Source organism: Grus americana, chromosome 3 (genome assembly GCF_028858705.1).
Source record: "Grus americana isolate bGruAme1 chromosome 3, bGruAme1.mat, whole genome shotgun sequence".
Lineage (NCBI taxonomy): Eukaryota > Metazoa > Chordata > Aves > Gruiformes > Gruidae > Grus > Grus americana.
Window position 1 is genome coordinate 34,357,193 of NC_072854.1, and position 19,957 is coordinate 34,377,149.

Consider the following 19,957-nt stretch of genomic DNA (forward strand, 5'->3'; position numbering starts at 1 on the left):
TAACTTCGGAGGCTTCTAGATGAGGTGCTGGCATAGTACTTATTTAGACTGATGAGCTCTGTTCATGGGCTCATTTCCTTTCAGGGATGGATATGCCCTGCTATTTAGCTCATGAAACATGCTTCCCTTTGTGTCCTGGGCAACATGCTGCCACTTACAATTCCAGAGCAATAAAACACTTAGTCTTTTAGTAAATTAAATATGAAAAAAATATGTTGTTTTCAACTTACAAAAAGTCAGTGATGTTTTCTTCACTGAACTAGTCAGGTTCCAGTATAACTTCAGGTTGCCTGGAGAAAATGCTGGCCTGGGAGTCTGGTATGGAACCAGGGGCGGGGTGACTCTTTTGTCTCCATAACAACCTTTAGTTCATTAAGTGTTGCTAGAGATACCCTGAAAATTTTTCAAAACTGAAAGTTCACAAATTCTGTATGGTGAGCCACAGGGTGGGTGATAACGTTTTGGCCTGCCTTCACCCCCATGAAAATCTCCTATAGTTCAAATGAAGCAAACCTAAACTCAGCAACAGTGTGTCAGCCTTCTCTTCATGCCACCACGAGGACACTACTGCCATCTAACCTGAGATGTTCTCTAGGAAACACATACCTGCTTTCTATTCCCTTTCCTTGTAGATGGTTTCCCACCCAGATCTTTACCTACTCAGCAGCTGCTCTCTGCCAGGCTTTTCCTTATCTCTGCCCTTCCAGTAGCAACTCACTCTTGGGGTTGTCCTGAGGACTCCTGTGCAGATTTCCTCCTGCTCTTCCTCTGCCTAGCTTTTGTTGACTTCATTATTGGGGCTTCTGCTTCCCTTGAGAGAGTTTATGACCATCCAGAAATTACCTCTGTTAGGAAATTATTCTTTTCCTTAAAGGAATGTGTTCTTAAAAATAACACTAACCTTTCAGGGTAGACTCAAGGGATGACTAATACTTTGGCATACTCTCAGCAGTTCATATTCTCTCCTTCTCTCTCTTTCCTTTCAGTTCCATTGTGTGGATTTTCTAACTCTCTTTAGAACATAATTGGAAAGCATATCTTTGTTTATCTCTTTCACTGCACTTTTTTTTTTTTCCCTCTCAGTAACTCATCTTGTTACTCTGGAAATATGAAGGACTCTGAACAAATAACAATGGGTAATCAGTGCTTTGATGACCATTGTCCTTATTTTCTCTAGATTCTTTTAGATACAGTTTTTATCTTCCTCATTTTTTACTATCTGTGGTGAAGACAAATGCAAGCCTTAGCATTTTTCAGTAGACATCGATAATAATTCTCCACTTCCCTTCTTTTATCTACAGCAATTGAGCTCAGACTATCCTCTTCAGATTTAAAGGTTTTGGAAAGTAGAGATAGTATAAATCTCTGCTCCTTTTCCCTCGTCCAGCTGAAATGGTGTGGGGATTTTTTCTTGTTTTTGTGAAAAGGACCAGATGATTACTGTGCTGTCACCAGCATCCTCTGCTAAGTTGCATAATTGCCAACTTGAAAATCCTCAACTTGAAAATCCTCCTGGATGCTTCTCTTTCCCAGCACACACTGTTCAACTGTTCACACCATTTATTCTAATACTTGTTAGCTATGCTGTGTCTTTTTTTTTTTTAAATACCAATCAGCCTGAAGAACCCATGAGGATAAGTGTTAGTCTTTTTTCAAGGACGACGTAATCAGAATTATTAATTTCTGAAGGAGAAAGGAGTGAAAGCCATTGCACCTGCTGGCTTCCAGAGCAGTTAAAGTCACAGAGGTAACTTCAAGGCCAGGTTTCCAAGAGTGCTGAATTGCTGCAGCTCCTGCTGCCTTTGGTTGGGGTGGGAGGAGGTGAAGGTCCGATCCATGTCTGCTTGGAGAGGGACACATGGAGGCTTGCAGCATCAGGAGGCTTCCTTCGGATCCTGCTGAGACCAGGAGGATGCTGGGGACACAGCCCTGGAAGAGGGTCTCCAGATCATTGACTTGAGGCCTGCTGCATTAGATAATCCCTTCCAGTAGCTGACTGGACTCCTCCAAGAAAAGTCTGGGACCCCACTTCATTTGCCTTCCCCCACTTCACAAGGACATCCCAGTCCTTGTGCTGGGAATCTCATTTGCATCCTAATTTTTCTGCTTATTAGAAACCTTCTCCTAACATCCGGCCTAAATTTGTCATTTATACTTATGCGCTGGGCTGCAGAAAGCAGCCAGAAGTGACAGCTCCAAGAAGAGGTGGTCACCAATGGTGTGTTTTACTGGCTTTTTCATGCGTCTTGGATGCTTAGTTTTTTCTAAAAAATTAAACAATGCTGTCTGTCGTGATCACTTTTTTTCTTTTGATTTCCAGCCAGAAGTGAGTCATCTCTTAGGATGCCACTTTATCCCATCTCATCAGCTCAATGCCATCACAGGATGAATGCAGTGTAACACACTTTCTGTGGGACAGCTGGCCTTGGGAACATGGAAGCGTGTCTGCTACAGGAAGTGGCTCAGAAGCAGAGACATGCTTGTAGCATGCAAACAGACTTTGTGGAGTCTCCTTCTCTGGAGTTATTCAAAACCTGCCTGGATGCGATCCTGTGCAACCTGCTCTAGGTGATCCTGCTCTAGCAGGGGGGTTGGACTAGATGATCTCCAGAGGTCCCTTCCAACTCCTGCCAATATGTGAATCTGTGAACATGGAGACTCCATCAATTACACTTTAGAGATAACAGTGGGGTAATAAATGAGCTCCAGAATAGTTCAGGTAGCTTGGAGTTATTCAGTGATCTCATCTGAAATACCATTGCCCCATTTATTGCTATGCTGTTGGAGATGTAAGCAATGAAGGCAGGTGGATAGGAGCCCCATGGAAATAAAAAGGAAAGGCATTTTCCATCAGGACCTTTTGACAGTGTTATTCCCCTTTGTGGTCCAAGATCAGCCAGGACAGACCTTCAGGGCACACTGCAGTGTGTCCTGTACCTGACAGAGGGGATCAGAAGTGTGCCGCCCGGTTTGTTCTTCACCTGTTGTGCATGCCTTTCTGTTTGGCTCATTTTCCTTTCCTTAGTCTGATGTAATTTTTACAGATGAGGCATAAATGGAAAGATTCCAACAGACCTCTAGTAGCTTTTTCCATTGACATAATGCTTTATACTTTTAAAACTGTTTCAAATAAATACGATAATTAACAGAGATAGTCAACAAATTAAGAACATAAGGCATTTTTGGAGGATGAGCAAAGACCACCCGGCATATCACATATTTCCCTTAGACACATATCTTCCCAGCCCTACTCTAGCCAAGTGCTACACAAACAGCTCTAATATTACAATTCTGTTTTATTGGTTATGTCTAGATTTGCAACAGTCACAATTAAAAAGTGTGCTATATGCTTGACCAAAGAATCACAGAGCATCCCAGAAATGATAGAAAACAGGACTGCTAGGAACTTTTGCTGGTCATTATTTCCGTTGCTTCCATGACTGCTTGTCATGCTGTCAGATATTTGTCTAACCTGTTTTTAAAAGTTTCACGTCAGCCATCGTGCTGCGTTGGTCTCACAGCTAAATCAATGTTGCACTTCAATAACCACCTCCCCCTACCACTCCTGCTCCCTAAAAGTGGGAGTTCTTGCTCCCAAAAATTCCCATCCTGTGTCCCTAATAAAACTGGTGTTGAGATGACAGTTCAAACTGGGGATATGTTTTACTGTTCCTGGGTAAATAATGTCTCCCTAGAGTTTCATTCCATAAAGCCCACTGGCACAAATTAGAGCTGCAATTTTTCACCTTGGCATTCAGAAGCAGGTTGTTTTTGCCAATAGCAGTAGCAGCAAGGGTAGAAACCTATTTTTCAAAAGTCTTGAGAACCCGCTTCTCCTTTCTTTTCATGTATGACTTTTTATTTATATGGACACTCATAAGAGAAAGCGCTCCCAATGCTCCAGTACCTTTGGCAGACTTTGAAGCATATTAAAATGATCACTTTGCATTTCCTTGAGCGTAGCCCCAAAACATAGCTAGATCAGAAGGAAGGAAATGAGTTCACCCCTCTGCCATCTGCAGAGTTTCATGTCCCTCGGTTCCCCACCCACCCCCTCGCAGGCAAGGAATACGATTCTCTCTCAGAGACTAATGACTGCATGTGGCTCGGGGGTGGGGAGAAATCATTTCCAAGACATTGAGCCCTTATAGAGAATTTCCTGCTGTGCTCCTGCTCCTACAGCAGTGGGGCTCAGCAATAGCACATTGCTAAGGCAGCTCTGACCCGCTGCCACATGGAAAAGAGGACATGTCTTAGGAAAGACCTGGTTTCCTAAATCTGGTTTTAAAAACCCACTCTGGCAGACAGCCCGTTGTCAGTGCAAGCCTGTGGAGAGCCCACATTTGGGAAGGGAAATGCCTCATCAGAAGCAGGAGACTGAGTTGATTAGCTGCAGCCTCCAAACGGAGCCGAACCATTGCCCTGTGCAGAGCACAGCACCATCATCTCATCGCCAGCTGACACAGGTGCAAGTTCATATACAAAAAAAAAAAAAGGGTGAAAGGGTGCAATCCTTTAGCCATCTGGTAAGTGGAAAAAAGCAAACTTTGCTATAGTGGTTGCTAATCTTTGCCTGGCAGCTGAGATGCTGACCAGACACCCCGATTGCAAAACCAAACAGCAGAATGCAGGCACGTACCTGTCAGGAAACGAGCAGAAAGCGCGGCTCTTCCTCCTGCTCGCACAAGCAGCCAGTATCACCTTCCCGGAGCCAACCCTGTGGTGTCCCAAAATGCTACGTAATGCAACCAACAGCTCCGGTCAGCAGAGACAGTGATTTTAAAGCAGACCGTCAATGGTGTATTGCCACATCCCATGGTTGTTCGTTAATGCAGTCTGGAGGTCTTCAGAGTTGCAGATGTACCACATATCTGAGATTAACACTGTCAAGGCAATATCGCAGTCCCTCTTTTATGAGGGTCCCATCCTCAGCGAGAGGACAGTGCGGTGGAAGGGGAGCAGAGGAAGCAAATGGGTTTCATTTCTGCCACCTCTGCAGAGGGGTAGGAATGAGGAGCAGAGGTAAAGGGAGTGAGCGAATGACCCGTTGGTCCTCTTTGAAAAAGAAATACTTAGGATCTTGTCTACAGAGTTCTGTGTTAGGACTCCTGAATGAATGGGGAAAATTCCTAAAAATCAAGCAACAGGAGAAGAGCAGAAGGCCCTGATCTGAAAGCACTGGTGAGATTTGTTGGTTTCCCACTCAGTGTTGGGTTTATTTTGGAGCCCCTGTCCTGAGATTCCTACCTCACCTCATGCATCATGTGGTGAACTGAAGCCAGACACCTAAAACTTAGATCTAGTGAGGCTCAGAGCACCCTAAACTCTCTCTGGACTTGATCCTAATGCGTATCCAGTTCATATCTGATGAGGCGTGGGTAGACCTGCCTGCCTGAGAGCCAATGCTGTTTGCAGTCTGCGCCATCAATAAGAAAGCCATGCTAGGCTGGCTCCAGCCCCCTTTCCAAAGTCCTCTGAGCGACAGGTCTACCTTTTGAGCAAGGCTGGCTCTCCTGGCTCTCCTTGGCTTTCTTTGCAACTCGGGGTGCAACTCAAGACCATAGCAGAGCCCTGCCAAGCCCCCTGAGGCTGGGTCTGGTCAGACCCTGCGGCCGTCACTGCCCTCGGAGGAGGAATGGTTGGAGCTGGCTGTCCCAGAGCTGCACACCAGGGGCTGGTGCTTGGCCAGGGGCTCTGCCCTCCAGAGCTGCATCCTGCTGGAAGCATGGCCCAGGGAAGAGCTGTGCAGACGAGACTCATCTGCTTAGCTTGGATATTTAATCAGGAAGGGATCATTTTCTGTGGAGGGCTGTGTGTCCACAGGCTAAGGAGATGTCAGACTGGGTTGCCAGAAATAGGTGCCTGATTTAAGCCCAGCTTAGATCAGGATGCTTTTTAAAATCAGTAGTTAAATGCATTGGAGGAAAAAAAAGTGAAATAAATCCTGTCTTTCATTTTATCAAAGAAAAGTAAATTTGCTTTTCCCTTTTTTTTTTTCTTCTTACATATCTCTCTAAACGGGGATCCTATCTGTAGTATTCTATGGTTATGGAGCATGGAATAACAGGGCATAAACTGGCATTACATTCCCTTGATTTCCCATCCTATTCCCATGGGGATTTAGGGAGGAACTGCACCAGACAGGCATTTGGCAGGGGTTTGGTCTTTATATTTTTCTGAGCCCAGAAAGCTCTCTTTCTGTTTGATCCTGATGAGACTGGTGTTGAGGAATTTGCCACCAGTGAAAGGGCCACTGAACGTTCGGGGCAGATGAGACTACAAGCATTCACTGTTACTCCTGGATGAGAAAGGAAAACGGCATGCACAGTAGCCTTATTTAACCTGTGAGCTGCCCCTCAGACAGCCTGACATCAGGCCTGCCGCGATGGCAAAATAGCGCTGCTCTGAGTCTGCAAAAATAATTAGGATATTCTGCTGCTGCAGGGACTGGAGCCAAGCAGCAAAGACAATCTGCCTTTGAATGCAATCAAACACAAGTTTCTGCTCCAAAGGCTGGGGGGGGAAATGCCAGGAGGACAATTTGAGCTCTAGTGGGATGTCTGGCCCCAGGGCCAGGCAGCGTGCCAGTCTGCGCTGAGCCGGTCGGCCACTGCTGCCTGCCTCCATCGTGCCAGCCTGCGCGGGCCTGCTCGGCCACCGCCGCTTGCCTCCATCCGAGAGGATCACAGGACGTTTTAAGAACGTTTGTCAGCCGAGACTTTTGATCTTCTGGTATTTAAACTGTGATCATGGCTACTACTACTAATGGTAATAATCACAAAAAGTTCTAATGAATATAATGGTTTACCTTGAATTATCAGGACCAATGAGTAATGGGAAAATGGCAATGTTCCAGTATTATCACATTTGTTTATGGTTTAAAATACATTCAGGACAGATTCAGTTTCTTTTTCGGCCTGAGGAAAAGAAGGTTTACTAATACTGTGGCTGAGCACCTGTTAGACCTCTTGCCTGTCTCTGTCCAAGCTTGGATCCAACCACTTTTCACCATCAAGGTGAAATTCCCAGCTGCAGCAGTGCTGGAAATTTGCTCCTCATTCATTTTTCCTCTAGTTCCAGGAATGAAATAACACTATAAAAAATGCATCAAAACAAGCCTGGAAAAATATTTGCTGTAGTACAGAAAGCAGGAGACAAGAAGCCTCGTGAACCACAGCAATTTCTGTGCGTATGTACTTAAATCAAATTTGATTGGCAATGTATACATTATTTATTCCAGACTCATTTTTCTGCAACAGTTGAACTACCATTTCTAAGACAGGTCTTGTTTGTACTCTCCTCTAAAGCAGGGAACAGTAACTCTTATACACGATGTGATTTATTGTCCCAGCTGCTCTTAAACAACACAGGCTTATAGTCAAATCAGTCTACCGAATAAAATTATTAGTTGAATAAATCTGAAGAATGAAAGAAACTCAGTGAAACTGCTCACAAATATTTCACAGTTTCCTATCTGAATAAAGCTCTTTTGCTCAGACTTTGTGAACAGCTGAGTCCATAGAGTATATATTTTACAACCCCGGCATTAAATATATTATTTCTTTCAAGCAGAGATCTTGATGAAGGAAAGGCAATTGCATATTGGATTTTTGGGATTTGCAGTGCAAAAAGAGTAAAGCAGCTGGTAAGAGCCATCCCACGAGTTTGTTTCTCCATGAGCAGTGCAGCTCTCTCTGAGACCCACCAGCCTTCCTCCAATTTTATACCCAGGCACTTGGGTCTTCTGGTTCATGGCCTGTACTGTTGGAATCTGGGTTGTCACAGCTGGATGTCATTGCTGGTGTCGTTTCACTGGTATGGAGAGGGACTCGCTGCCTTTTCATTTGTTCAGGGATGACCATTACTAGTCTGTTCTTCTGTCAGGCACAAAGATATCTCACCAGCCCTGCAGATCAAGCCGATAGACAGCTGGCAGCCAGTTAGAGTCCCCATTTTAGAGCTGAGGAAGGAGATGAGGAAGGCTTTCCTGCTGCCCCACACCGAATACCCTCCCATTGTCAGTCGCAGATGCCCCAGCCCCTTACCTTGCAGCTCTGCTGGCTCCTCTCCCTTTCCCTTGCCTAGTCTCTCTCATGGTTTAGCACAGCAAAATGCTTACCAGCAAACAAGAAACCCAAACCCATTCCTGCTTTGCCTCCATGGTGCACGTTGGGCTCCTATCCAGGGGCAGCCGTGGGGGTGGTCCAGCCTTGCCACAGCAGGGTGGCCAGAGGGTCAGCCAAGCCCCCCGCCATGCCACAGGAAAAGGATCTGAGAGGGAAAACCCTTTGGTAAACAAAGAGATTAAGCAAACCTAGGGGTGGGAATGGCAGATCAGAAGTGCAGAACAAAAGGAAAAGATGGTTTTGATTACAAGAAGATTCATAAAGTCATCACTCAGAAAGAAACCCAGCACCTGGGGAAGGGACACGTTGCTGGGAGGGGCAGAGCAACAGAGGCTTTAATTTTCATGTGTTTTTCTTGGGCCACAAAGCAGATATCACACAGGGGATGCTGTGTTCTGGCACCTCTCTGCCACATACTGACTGCTAAGAAATGAGCTTCATAGTCCTGCTCTGCCCATGAACCTCTCCCTGAGAGATAAATCCTCACCCTCTTCACAGGCACCCAGGCTGGGAGTTGCATCCTCAGTCTGAAAGGATGCTAACCAAGATTGCCCGCGGGTCTAAGCAAAGGACAAAAAAACCCCATCACTCCTCTGTGCAGAGCAGATTTAAATGTAAAACTGAAAAAAATTAAAATTTCATCCAAAAAAAAAAAATCCCAACCCAAAAAACTGTAGGTTAGGTTTCAGCCAAAAATGTCAAATGTTGGGGGGAGGTGCTTCAAAAAGGCAAATGATGAAAGAATTGTGGTTTCCTATGAAGAAGCAAGAGAAAAATTTCCAGGAAAGTTTTTGCCTAGTCAAAAACGTACTTTTCTATTAAAAAATAATAATAAAAAAAGATTAGATCAAACAATTTCTCCCCAGTCCTGGTTAGGCCCAGCATTCCTGAGAGGACCGCATCCACTAGATGTCAGTCTATTGCCATGCAATAAAAACAAATGAGCCAGAAATGTCATCGGGAGTTTTTCAGGATGAGGATATTTCCACTGAGCTGTCTTCTGTCATAAACGTTGCCAATAACTCCTTAATTTCTATAAAATTCCTCAGCTTTGGATTTCCAGATTTTTTCAAAGTGATTGCAACACATTCCATGAACTATGCCAGCCAGATATTTTTCCACTACCACATCTAACCCCCAACTGACCTTTGGTTCACCAGATCTTTAAAAATTTCTAAGCAATGTCTGAATAGCATATAAGAAGAGTTTAATCCTGCCACTAACTCCTCCACACCTCACGCCTCCCCCTTCAGTTCATGGCATTACTGATTTTCTGACAGAGAAACAAGAGCCTTATTTAGCTGAGGTATGTCTACACAGCAAAAAATTTATTTCTGCACTATTTTACATAGCTGAAGTAAACGCCTTTCTCCCTGAAAACAACATGTTAAGACAAATGCGTTGTACTGAAACATGGCATTCAAAAAAAAATTCTGAGATTGTCCTGCTCTCAGCAGTCATTCTTTTTGGGTTGCAGGTTTCCAAGCAAAGGCCAAGAAAGCCATTTGAGATAATGACTACAGAAATGGATATTCTTCCCACCACACGTGACAAATGCTGCGATACTATAAATTTCTCACATTGACTTTCATTCCCAAATTGGCTTCTGTGGAATTTGTGACAGTTATATCAGAAGAAAATGTGGCAATCAGTTTCTACGCATTTGTGGTCTGGGTGGCAGGCTGTTGCAGTATATTCTACTGCTTGTGTCTTCATCAGTATTGTTTGTGTTTGTAGAAAAATATCTAAGATTTACCTCTGGCATGGAATGTAATAGGAGAAATTATTTAGACCCCAGATTAGAATGGTACTTTCTTTCCTAGCTGCAAAATTATAATTTTAGGAGGCTTGTTCACACACGTCCCCTGCTGAATTAGAACCTGAATTTTCAGAAGATCGAGACTCCCTTTCACATACACATACGACTATAGTAACACGGGCAGTTCAGATTTGCAGGGGTTTGTATATGCAAGCCAGCTTTTCTGCATAGCACACAAAGGCAACTTGGCAATACTTTAAGTACGAAGTGTGCTAGGGCATCTGGGTTTAAGCCTTTTCTTGATGATCAGTTGTGATTCCTTCATGCTCAGAAGAAACTCTGTGTCTTAAGAAAAATTATAAAAATGTTTCTGAGGAAGACTTCTTTTGGTACAATTAATTTACACCCCATATTTGCAGCTGAATTTCATGGACTTGCATAGCTCCCACGCTTTTTAATACAGGATTATTGGGAGACAGATAATCAGTTGGCAAAAGAAAAAACGTGTGTATCAGATTTGTGTTTGCAAGACTGGAAAAACAGGAAAGAAAAAAAGAGCCTTCTCAGTCATAAAACTTCAAAGGCTCACCTTCCTTACAGAACACGAGTGAAAATTGAGAAATGTACCACCTCATATTAAATACACTCCTGTTCTGCTAGGTGGTGAGTGTCAAGCCATGCTTTGTAGTAATGGTCTCGGGAGAGACCAAGGGACAGTTTGGGTGACCATCAGCCTTATGCTGGTAATGAGAGGAACACATTTGATTACAAATATTGAAGCCTTATCTTCCCCCAAGAAGCTGCTGTGACTGAGCTGTACAAATTAAACTAATTTTTTCTTTCCAAGAGAAGTGGCAGACGTAATAGAGAGGTGTAAATAGGTACTTAATAAATGGAGTCTCTTGGTGTTGACTGGAGTTTAGTGCTGAGAAAATTGTCAGTAATGAGACCTAAGAAGCCATACACATATAGCTTAATTTAAAGTAGCCTAAAGAAATCAGCAACAAAAGTTTGGGAGAAAGCACCAGCTAAACAAATGTTCTGACGTGCAAGCACTATTTCCAGCCACATTTGGATTTCATTTACAAGTCTTGCTTTTCACATGGGGTCTGTCTCACAGGTGTAGTGTGTTCCAGACAGCAGAGATCAAACAAAATTGGATAACTCTGCCTCTTGAGACTTAACACATGGTGTATACTGGAAGATATGATACAACACCTTTGGTCCTCTGTAGTTATTCAGAAGTTGGAACATGTATTTAAAGAGGTTCACTGCACAACTGTTGTTTAATTTGTTCTAGCCTAACACTTACCTTCAAACCATCAGTGGGATTTTCCCTGTAACTGCAACAATTTATACGAGCTGTAACCTCTCAGGTGGGTCTTCTTAGTTTTTCCGATGGTGCAGGATCATTAGAGTGTCTGCTGGTGACAATTATTTCTCCCAGGACTTTGGGAACACACAGTAGTCAAGTAGTTAAAACAAGGGAGATAACCCAACCCCGCTCTATCCCTGTGCAGTTTCACTGTTACACGAGCCCTGGCTTAGCGGGTCACCAGAAAGCTTTATATCTGCTCACATATTAGGCTGGGTCCCTCTAGAAGATGGGAAATAATAGTGCTTTTGGCTTCAAAGTTTGTTCAACACACTACAAAGCCACGTTTCCTTTTTAGCTAGCTGGCAAGGTTAGGCTTTGCACGTACAATCATCTTTGTTAAGACAAGTACCCTGGGCTCTTCCTTTGACCAAAAATGTATTGTTTCCTTTTACATAATTTTCTTTTAGATTTGGCTTTGGGGCTAGGAAATACAAAAAAGTTTATTTATACTGAAAACACTCCTTAATGACAGCAACAGAAAAAAATCCAAGGCTTTTTTTTAATTTTTTTCACCACTCACATGGAAAAAATCTGCTAGCAAGTGTGTTGCTAATAATCTCTCTATGTAAGCTATCTTTAGGATATATTCTGATACCACTTTCCCTGATGAGTGTCCTTGGAATAATGGGAAGGCTTATATGTTCCCACAGTCCTAGAAAATATGGGGTTTTCCTCATGCTATAGGGTGTTCTCCACTTAGAATAGCCAAAAGAATAAGGGCCAGGTGAAGATCCTTCTTTGAAGGACCCAGTGGTCCTTCAAACTGTGGATAGAAAGATGAACCAGCATCGTGTTGTTGTACAGAAACCCAAGAAGTGTTTCAGCCCAGGGATGTAGCAATTTATTTAAAAATGACTCTGTTGTGGAAAGATTCTTTGGGACAGACACCGGGAAGCAGATCGAGAAGTCTAAGATGAGGCAAACTCTTGCAAATGATAGGAGCACGTCTCCAAAATGTTAGTATAGAGCCTGCAATGACAAAAGTGGTCCGGAAATGAAAACCAAGATATAGTACTGCCCTTGCACTGGGGAAAAGTGGGTTGTTGGAAGGTCATAAATAGTGACTAAAAAAAGGAAGAAGTTTCACTCAATCTAGGGAGGCATCCGTGAAGAGGAACATTAATTATGTCTCCTGAAAGAGAAATGCCACTTCTATAGTGGAAGCCAGTTAGCAACTAATTGTTTCTCTCCATACTTGAAACCACTCTTGAAAATGACACTTAGGAAATGTTACACACCAGCAGGCAATGTGAATGAAGAGACTAGATCAGCAGTTAAAATTCTGGTTTACAAAGCCCCAAGAAAGGTATCTGCTCCATACGGGAAGATGAGGAGGAACTCCAGTGCCCTGAGATACTCCATCTTGACTTGATGTGATAAACAAGGAGACCAAGAGGAGTCAAGAGGTCTCCTAAGGGAGAAGCTGCTGGCCATCTGACCCTCTTTTTGAGGCCAGGAAAGCCTGAGTCAGAGCTATCCCTGAAACACACATAGTTGACTGGGTCCCATCCTGATCCGGGACAGATAATCTTCACTTTGCTGCATTATGTATTTTTGAGGAACTGTGAAACTTGTTTTGGCACACTAGAAGATCCTGCCACAGTGTCAGGACCCCACCTCAAGGCTGTCTGAAATGTCATGATGGGCCATCTGGGGACAGTAAATAAAATGGCCAGACCCTTAAGGACTGGATGAATGTTGTTATATTGCCGCAGTAAATGCTGCCAGTTCCCAGGTGATGGGATCTGGAGTCTGAATAAGCAAAGCAATGCATAGGTGTGTAAGAGAGGAAAGCAGCCACAGCAAGCAGTGGTTGTGGAGAGCAGATCTGCTCCAGAAAGAAAAGCAGTAAGAAGTTTGCATAAAACAAAGGACATCATAGCAAAAAATGAGAGATGGATGGAAACACAGGGTTGGTATCGCTGGAGAGCTGGATCAGCTGCTGAAAGAGACAATAGTAAAACACTCGATCAGCTCAAGTAGGTCCTAAGTGCCATGCTTGCACTGCTCGGCTCGTTCATAGTAACAGGAGGAGATGCAGAAAACAGGGAAGATGGGGGAGTGTGATGGCAGATCACTCTCCAGAGGTGCTGGAAAGAGTAATACGACAAACTGGTGCTGCCTGAGGTTAGGGAAATGCCACGTACCTGCAGGCAGACGCTGTGATACCGCAGGCTGTGGAGACAGAAAGGAGAGGCAGGGGAGTGGAGCGGAATATTTTATGCCAAAGCTGCAATTACTGAGAAAAGGAAGTAGAAATATGTGGATAGATGTTTAAGAATGAAACAAGTTTCTCTGCCAGGACAAATCTGCCTTTAGACAGCTGGAAAGAAACATGAAAGGGGTTGACTAGCAGTAACCTTCTGTTGAAGTCAGGCTGAGAGGGAAAGCTTTTGTGTCTGAACATCAAAGATACCTAAGAGATGTAATACAAAGTTGAGAGATTTTTCAAACATTGTTCTTGCCCTAAGCAATGTTTGGCACACTAAATATCTGTCTTCTTCAAGGTGCGAATTTAAGTTAGCATTCAGATCTGAGATGTGGCCTGATATGAGATGTGTAGTATCCATATTACCGATTCTCCATATTAATTATATTTCACAAGAATATATTATCATTTGATAATAGTAGTCTGGGGCAATAAAGAGTTTAAGGATGAGTTTTCCACCGCCAAGGCAATGTTTAGCAAGGTTATCTTTTATGAACAATACCCTGGAAATCAACTGTTCCTTCTGAGATTTTTCAGAATGGGAGATTGTGACAGCAGCTCTAAGAAGGTCACAAAAAGAAATGAATGGGATTGTTTTGCCTGTATAAAAATAACAGGGGAATGCCAAAATTCATCATTATTGGCAGCCTCGGGGCACATTGCTGCAAGTCAGTATTGCCGGGACAGTGTAGGGAGGTTTGGACAATGTCTGCTTGCGCTTTGCCGAGTTCTCATCATTGCTTATTCATTTCTCACTTTCCAATATACTAACGCCAACATTTTTCATATTTGGATGGCAAAGTCCAGCTGACTTAATTAAATCAGAAGTGAGCAGGATACCAAGTGATTTCATAGAGTATGTCAGTTTTTTATGCAGAGGATTTTCTCAGTACGCTGTTTGGAACATGGAAGAAAAATCAAAACTTTGTTGTATTTCCCCTCCATTTTTAGTGCGTGTGTTGAGTATTGCCCTTCCACCTGTGCCATCTTTGTCAGGAGAGGTGTGGCAGCTCCTCCCAAGCTCTGTGCCGGGCTAGATAAATCACAGCGGAGCAGCCTTAGGGTTCAGACAAGCAACCAAATTGGAGGAGCTTGACAAGTTATTACAAGTCACCTGAGCCACAATAATTCTGTGGATGTGCTTTAAGCGTGTGGCAAATTGAGTTACTGTAGTACAGCTTTAACCTCTTCCATTGCAGATCTGCAGCATCCAAATCCAAAGAGTTACCTTCTGTACTTACTTTGCTGGGAGAGTTACAATACAAAGACAACATGGATTTTGCATCAGGGCTCTGCATACGATATGGCTGTGCAATGGTTATGAAACATGCCTTCTACTGTTCAAGACTAAATAGTAATTCAAGCTTTGTCATCAGCATGTTTTGACCTGTATTTGCCCAGAGAGCTATTCGGCCCAGTTTTTAGTTCTAAGCAGTCTTCCTTTCCGATTCCACTTGTGGCTGTTTTCCTCTCTCACACTTGGGTATAACCTTGCTTAATCAGACTTCAGATTTGATTATGTGAGGACTGACAGCAGCTGGTAAATAACTGTGATAAAGGTTTTTGTAGCAAGGAGATTACCCCTCCAGAAACCCCTGCAAAGGGATGTGTTTCACAAAGGCTGTTAGCAGAACCTGGGAAGAATGAGTTTGCTTTGTGCAATGATAGCAGGATTTGAACCCTACAAACTTAAATTTGCTCTATGTTTGTTTGGTTTTATTAACAGCTTTTCCTTGCCAGGTGCCTACATTTTCAAAGTGACATTATTTAGGGAATCTTCCTGTACAAGAAACAAAAAGTACTTTAGGCTTTTATCTTAGATAGTGAGATGCACAACTTAGTAAAATGGAATTTTATTTTTCTTGCCATTCTAAAAGTTATTTTATAGCTCTGTGATCTCACTAGGTTTTGCAAACCCAACACACTACATGCAAAACCCACCACATGTAGTTATTCATCAACAAACATATAGTACAAGCTGTTCCCATTAAGAATAGGAATGTTAAAATTTGAGGTTCTCACAGCATGACTGCATGAGAATCCAATGAGGTCAAAGCAGAGTAAGCAGCTAACTGATTCCCTCAGGTAGCATTAAAGGAGAGGAAACTGAACTGCCCACATGCATAAGACAGCTTTCCACGGATTTTCCATTAAATGTTCTGTCAATTTGCTCAAGTTTTCTTTACTTGTTGAAAGCAGCCAGACTAATGTTACAGAAAAGAAGAATTAGTTAGAAGTGAGAGAATAATACTCTGGGAGTTTCCTTCAGATTTGGGAATTTCTCCTTGATCTTTTTCCAGTTTCCCAGCCAACCACAAGATAAACTGATACCTGCCTCAGTGCTGCATGCAGCACTGTAATGTCTTGCAGTACTAGATAAATGGTTTTTTGTGAGATGCTGAAAAACTCTTCTGGTGTTCTATCTTTTTGTCTTAAATCTGTGTTGTTAATATTGCTAGAGGAATGAAATCAGTGTGGAATCAGTTTAGATAATGGTTGCTACTGGTGTGAATACCAAGCATCAAAAAGAGAGTGAGAATGGGTGTGGATGTCTGAAAATACCCAAAGGGAAATCTTTGAATATACACTGCAGTTATGGTTAAGATACACTTTTAATCTGCAGTCACTTGGTGATGCTCTTGAGTTGTATTTCAGCTTTGGAACAGATAATTGGCAGAAGGGAATATATTACTTAATTGTTCTTCCATTTTCACTCCTCTCTCTCAGCTGATTCCTGAATTTAGGATAGGGTCCCACTGTATGCTCCTGAGCTCCCTCCTAGGTCTCTCCTGCATAGACCCAATGACTGAGGCTAGACTCATTGTGAGTTCTTCTGTGCCAGCTCAGGAGGTAGGATTCATCTCACTATTTCCAGCCATCTAAAAATATCCACTGAAAATTAGTTCTTCAGACTCTCTTCATTGTTGCTAAAGAGACAGAGGCCCTTCCAGAGAGTACTTCATCTCAACTCACCATAAACCAGGTAGCCAACTCTCCTTTGACCACTGAAGCAGCCTACATGAGTATTATATACTAGATTCCTGTTTTTCTGGGGTGCCCCTCCCTAAGTTCCTTTTCTCTTTTTTGGCCCTGTGGGCTAATCCAGTCCCATGTTCATTCACAGTACAGCAGAGAGACAGCAGAGAGCATGTCATGCTATAGAAACCAGCATGAGGCATATGACCAAATGTTCAGAGATTTTTGCAGTATCTTGACTGTAACAGGAATCCAAAGAGCTAAACCATATCTTGAAACGGTGCTAAAAATAGCTGCCTCAGGTCTGCCCTGGTATTTCCAAGACTTTCCAAGACTTCTGTTCGTGCCAACCTCCCGTGGATGCACTGGGGAGATAAGTCTTCTGAAACTACGGTTGCTGAAGATCTGGTGTCCTGGGACTATTCTGACACATTGCTGCTCATCTGAAACACTTAAAAAGTGTTTGGAGTAATAAAATGATCATCTAGTCAATTCTGACTTGTATACAAAGCCAGAGAACCCAGTCACATTTTATTTTTCAGCTTATATATCTCTCTGTAGCACCTTTTCCCTCAGACGGGGAAAATGGATGAAAAAAATATCATAAAGCATAAATACTTACATATATGCTTATGTTTTGTGTTTTAACTGTGTAACAAAGGAAGCTACCTTTGTGATACCAGAAAATATGCCTTAAATAACTGGTGTTTCTAAGAAAATAGCTGCAAGTTACGCAACTGATGATTTTGTATTTAAAGGAACTCAGTGGGAAGTGGATAACTTTTAAACCAGACTCAATATAGAGGTCTTTTTATTGGCAATGTCCTGTTTTTGCAAAGCGTATGCTTGAAAGCTGAGAGTTAGACATCATTTGTTTTTTTGGCCTCATGATCTGACTAATCAGACAGCTTAGAATTTGTGAACATTGAATCAGCACCAGTTTTCCTTAAATTCTGGGCATATTGATGTGTCATTTGTCTAGGCATGACTTTTCAGTGTTTGTTCTTGATCAACAGCAATCTGAATGTGATGTAGCAGACCCTGTCTGGACTGAATTCTGTGTTTATGTTGCTGTGAGATCTCAAGTAAATGCTATTGGAAAAGTTTATTATCTGCTGTGAAGAGTGGAAATACCAACAGGGAAAGTCAATTAATCCCAAACATTATTTTCACACTGACGCATCCTGAGGGTCGCTTAAACCTGGTCAGCTGTATGGGGATGTAATGGAAATAGGGTACAGTAACAAAGTGGAAAAAGCTACTGAAGCACTGCTGAAACTCCATCACATGTATCCGAGGAATTTTGGCAAAAAGCTGCTCTAAGGGAAGCTTGCAAGCCGAACGCAGCCTCCTGTGGCTCAGAGTGTCAACGGCTGAGCCACTCCTACCATTGAGCTGTCACTAAGGCTGACCTGAACTTGGACTTTCTTTTTTTTTTTTTCCAGTCTGCAGTGGGTTGATCGATGTTGCTGGCAGATTTGCCACTGCGGTATTTTCTGATCCCAGTGCCTGGAGGGCCTCTCTCTGCTCGTGTAGAACAGATTGTCCTGTCACTGCAATGCAAGGGCCATGGAAGTTTTATCCCTCACTCTAGGAACAAAAAGGAAAATGAAGAATCCAACTAGAATTGTTCCTAAACTTTCAAAAATAAAATGCACACGGGTCAGAGTCCTCGGCCTGTGTGCTCCATCTATGGAAAGAAATAACTAACTGCTGAATCAGTGAATTCCTCTCCAGTAGATTTCTCAAGAACTATAAAAGAGTCTGATACATTCAATAAGACATCTGTGTTGAAGAGTTGAAGAAATGCTTATTCCTATTTTGTCTCAATCTGTTTTTCTTTCCTTTCTATTTATTTTTCAAGGAAAGAAAACATTCTCAGTAGTCATTGTCCTGATATCTGTTAAATATTCTGCTACTTTTTCTGAATGACCACAGAAAGAAGTCTAAAGTTGTATGTTTACTGGAAATTGTATAAATTATGTGAATTATTAGTCATACAAAAATATTATTTCTATAAAACAAGGAAGAACATATGTTTCCTATTTGACGTAAAACACAGTCGTCTTACAAAGAGACAGAAAACAGTGAATTCCAAGCAACAGAAGAAATAGTAATCCAGAATAGTTTTAAAGTGTATTGCCACAGCCTATGCCAGTCACTGAAGATGTTTTCTACTCCTTCCTCCACCTGTTTGGTTTCTTCATACAAAACCACACTGTGCAAGAAGAGGGATTTTATATCAGGACTTGATTGATAACTCAATGTAAGTGGTGTTTTTCAACTAACATGTTTGAATATTCAGTATTAGCCATTTCTGGCAGAATGGGTGCCTTTAAAACTTAGGTAGTTATTCTTGCAATAGTTACTAACTTTATTCACAGGATTCTCCATTTTAAACATAGTTTATACTGCAAATGGCATATTGAAACCAATGATTTCAGTAACCTCAGAATATAATATTATTTGTCGATTGTTGTTTCTAGGCTAAATGGTATGAACAGGCATCTTTTTCCTGCATTCTAAACTATATCTGAGTGATGTCTCAATATAATTTAACTGGTGCATCCAGATAGGATAGACCTTGTGGAAAGATGATTGAGTGATACTTCTTAGGTTGGACTTTCCTAAACTTGACTGGTAACCAGTGAATACCATGAAAGGTTCTGCAAATTTCTACTGCAGAAAACTTAATTGTTTGAGTCAAGTTTGGAATGGGTAGACTGGGGGTTACATCTGACTTGCAGAGTTCTTTAGCAATCTGGGAACCAAGCTGTGTGGATTTAATTCCTGACTTGCTTAGTGGGTCTAGGTATAATCCCCATGTGTAAAACCGGAGGGTCGCAGGGGCTACAGCTAAACTGTGGAGCTCAGGGTACTTCATAGGTCCCAGCAGCAGCTAGATATCACTTGTGGTCCAACCCCATTTAGGACAAGATCTGCATGAATGTTATCGCTCCTTCACCTTGCTTTTCATTGGAATTGGTGGCTTGGTAGGGAGCTATGGATGACTAGGGGCCAGGATTATAAGGCATTGAGGTGTGCTAAATATATTAGGATCAGAGCCCAGACAACCCAATTCTCTACTCAAATGAATCAACAAAACTGCATTCTTTGAGTTTTGAGCTGCTATTTAGTAATTGTTAATGACAGATCTGCTAAATAGCTTGGAATATACTGTGTAATCACTAAAATGTGTAATTTTGTGGCAAGCCAGGAGCTAATGGTGCCTCTGCCAGCAGCTGTTGGTGCAGAAGACCAGGTATAGTCTGCACAGTTTCCATCTCTTGTTCATATGCTGTGGTGTTTTAGAGCCAGCTGGGTCTAGTGGAACCACAAAGATGCTGCATGTTGAGGATGGCCTGGGAAAGGGGCATGAGATACTGGCTCAAAAGCACAGATGCCTGAAAGGTATTAAAGGGATCAAAGAACAGTGGGTAGGCAAATGGGAAATAAATGCCTTGGAAAGGTACCTATATGTCAAGAACCAATGTGGCATGGCGTGTTCC

General features: G+C 42.5%; 1 long non-coding RNA gene across 1 annotated transcript in view; it reads left to right on the forward strand.

Moving 5' to 3' along the window:
• Positions 1–18,321: 18,321 nt before the first annotated feature.
• LOC129204985 (uncharacterized) overlaps positions 18,322–19,957 on the forward strand; it is a 52,453-nt gene continuing 50,817 nt past the window's right edge. Inside the window, exon 1 of the long non-coding RNA XR_008576551.1 lies at positions 18,322–18,714. This is a non-coding gene — a long non-coding RNA (uncharacterized LOC129204985). The remainder of the gene's footprint in view (positions 18,715–19,957) is intronic.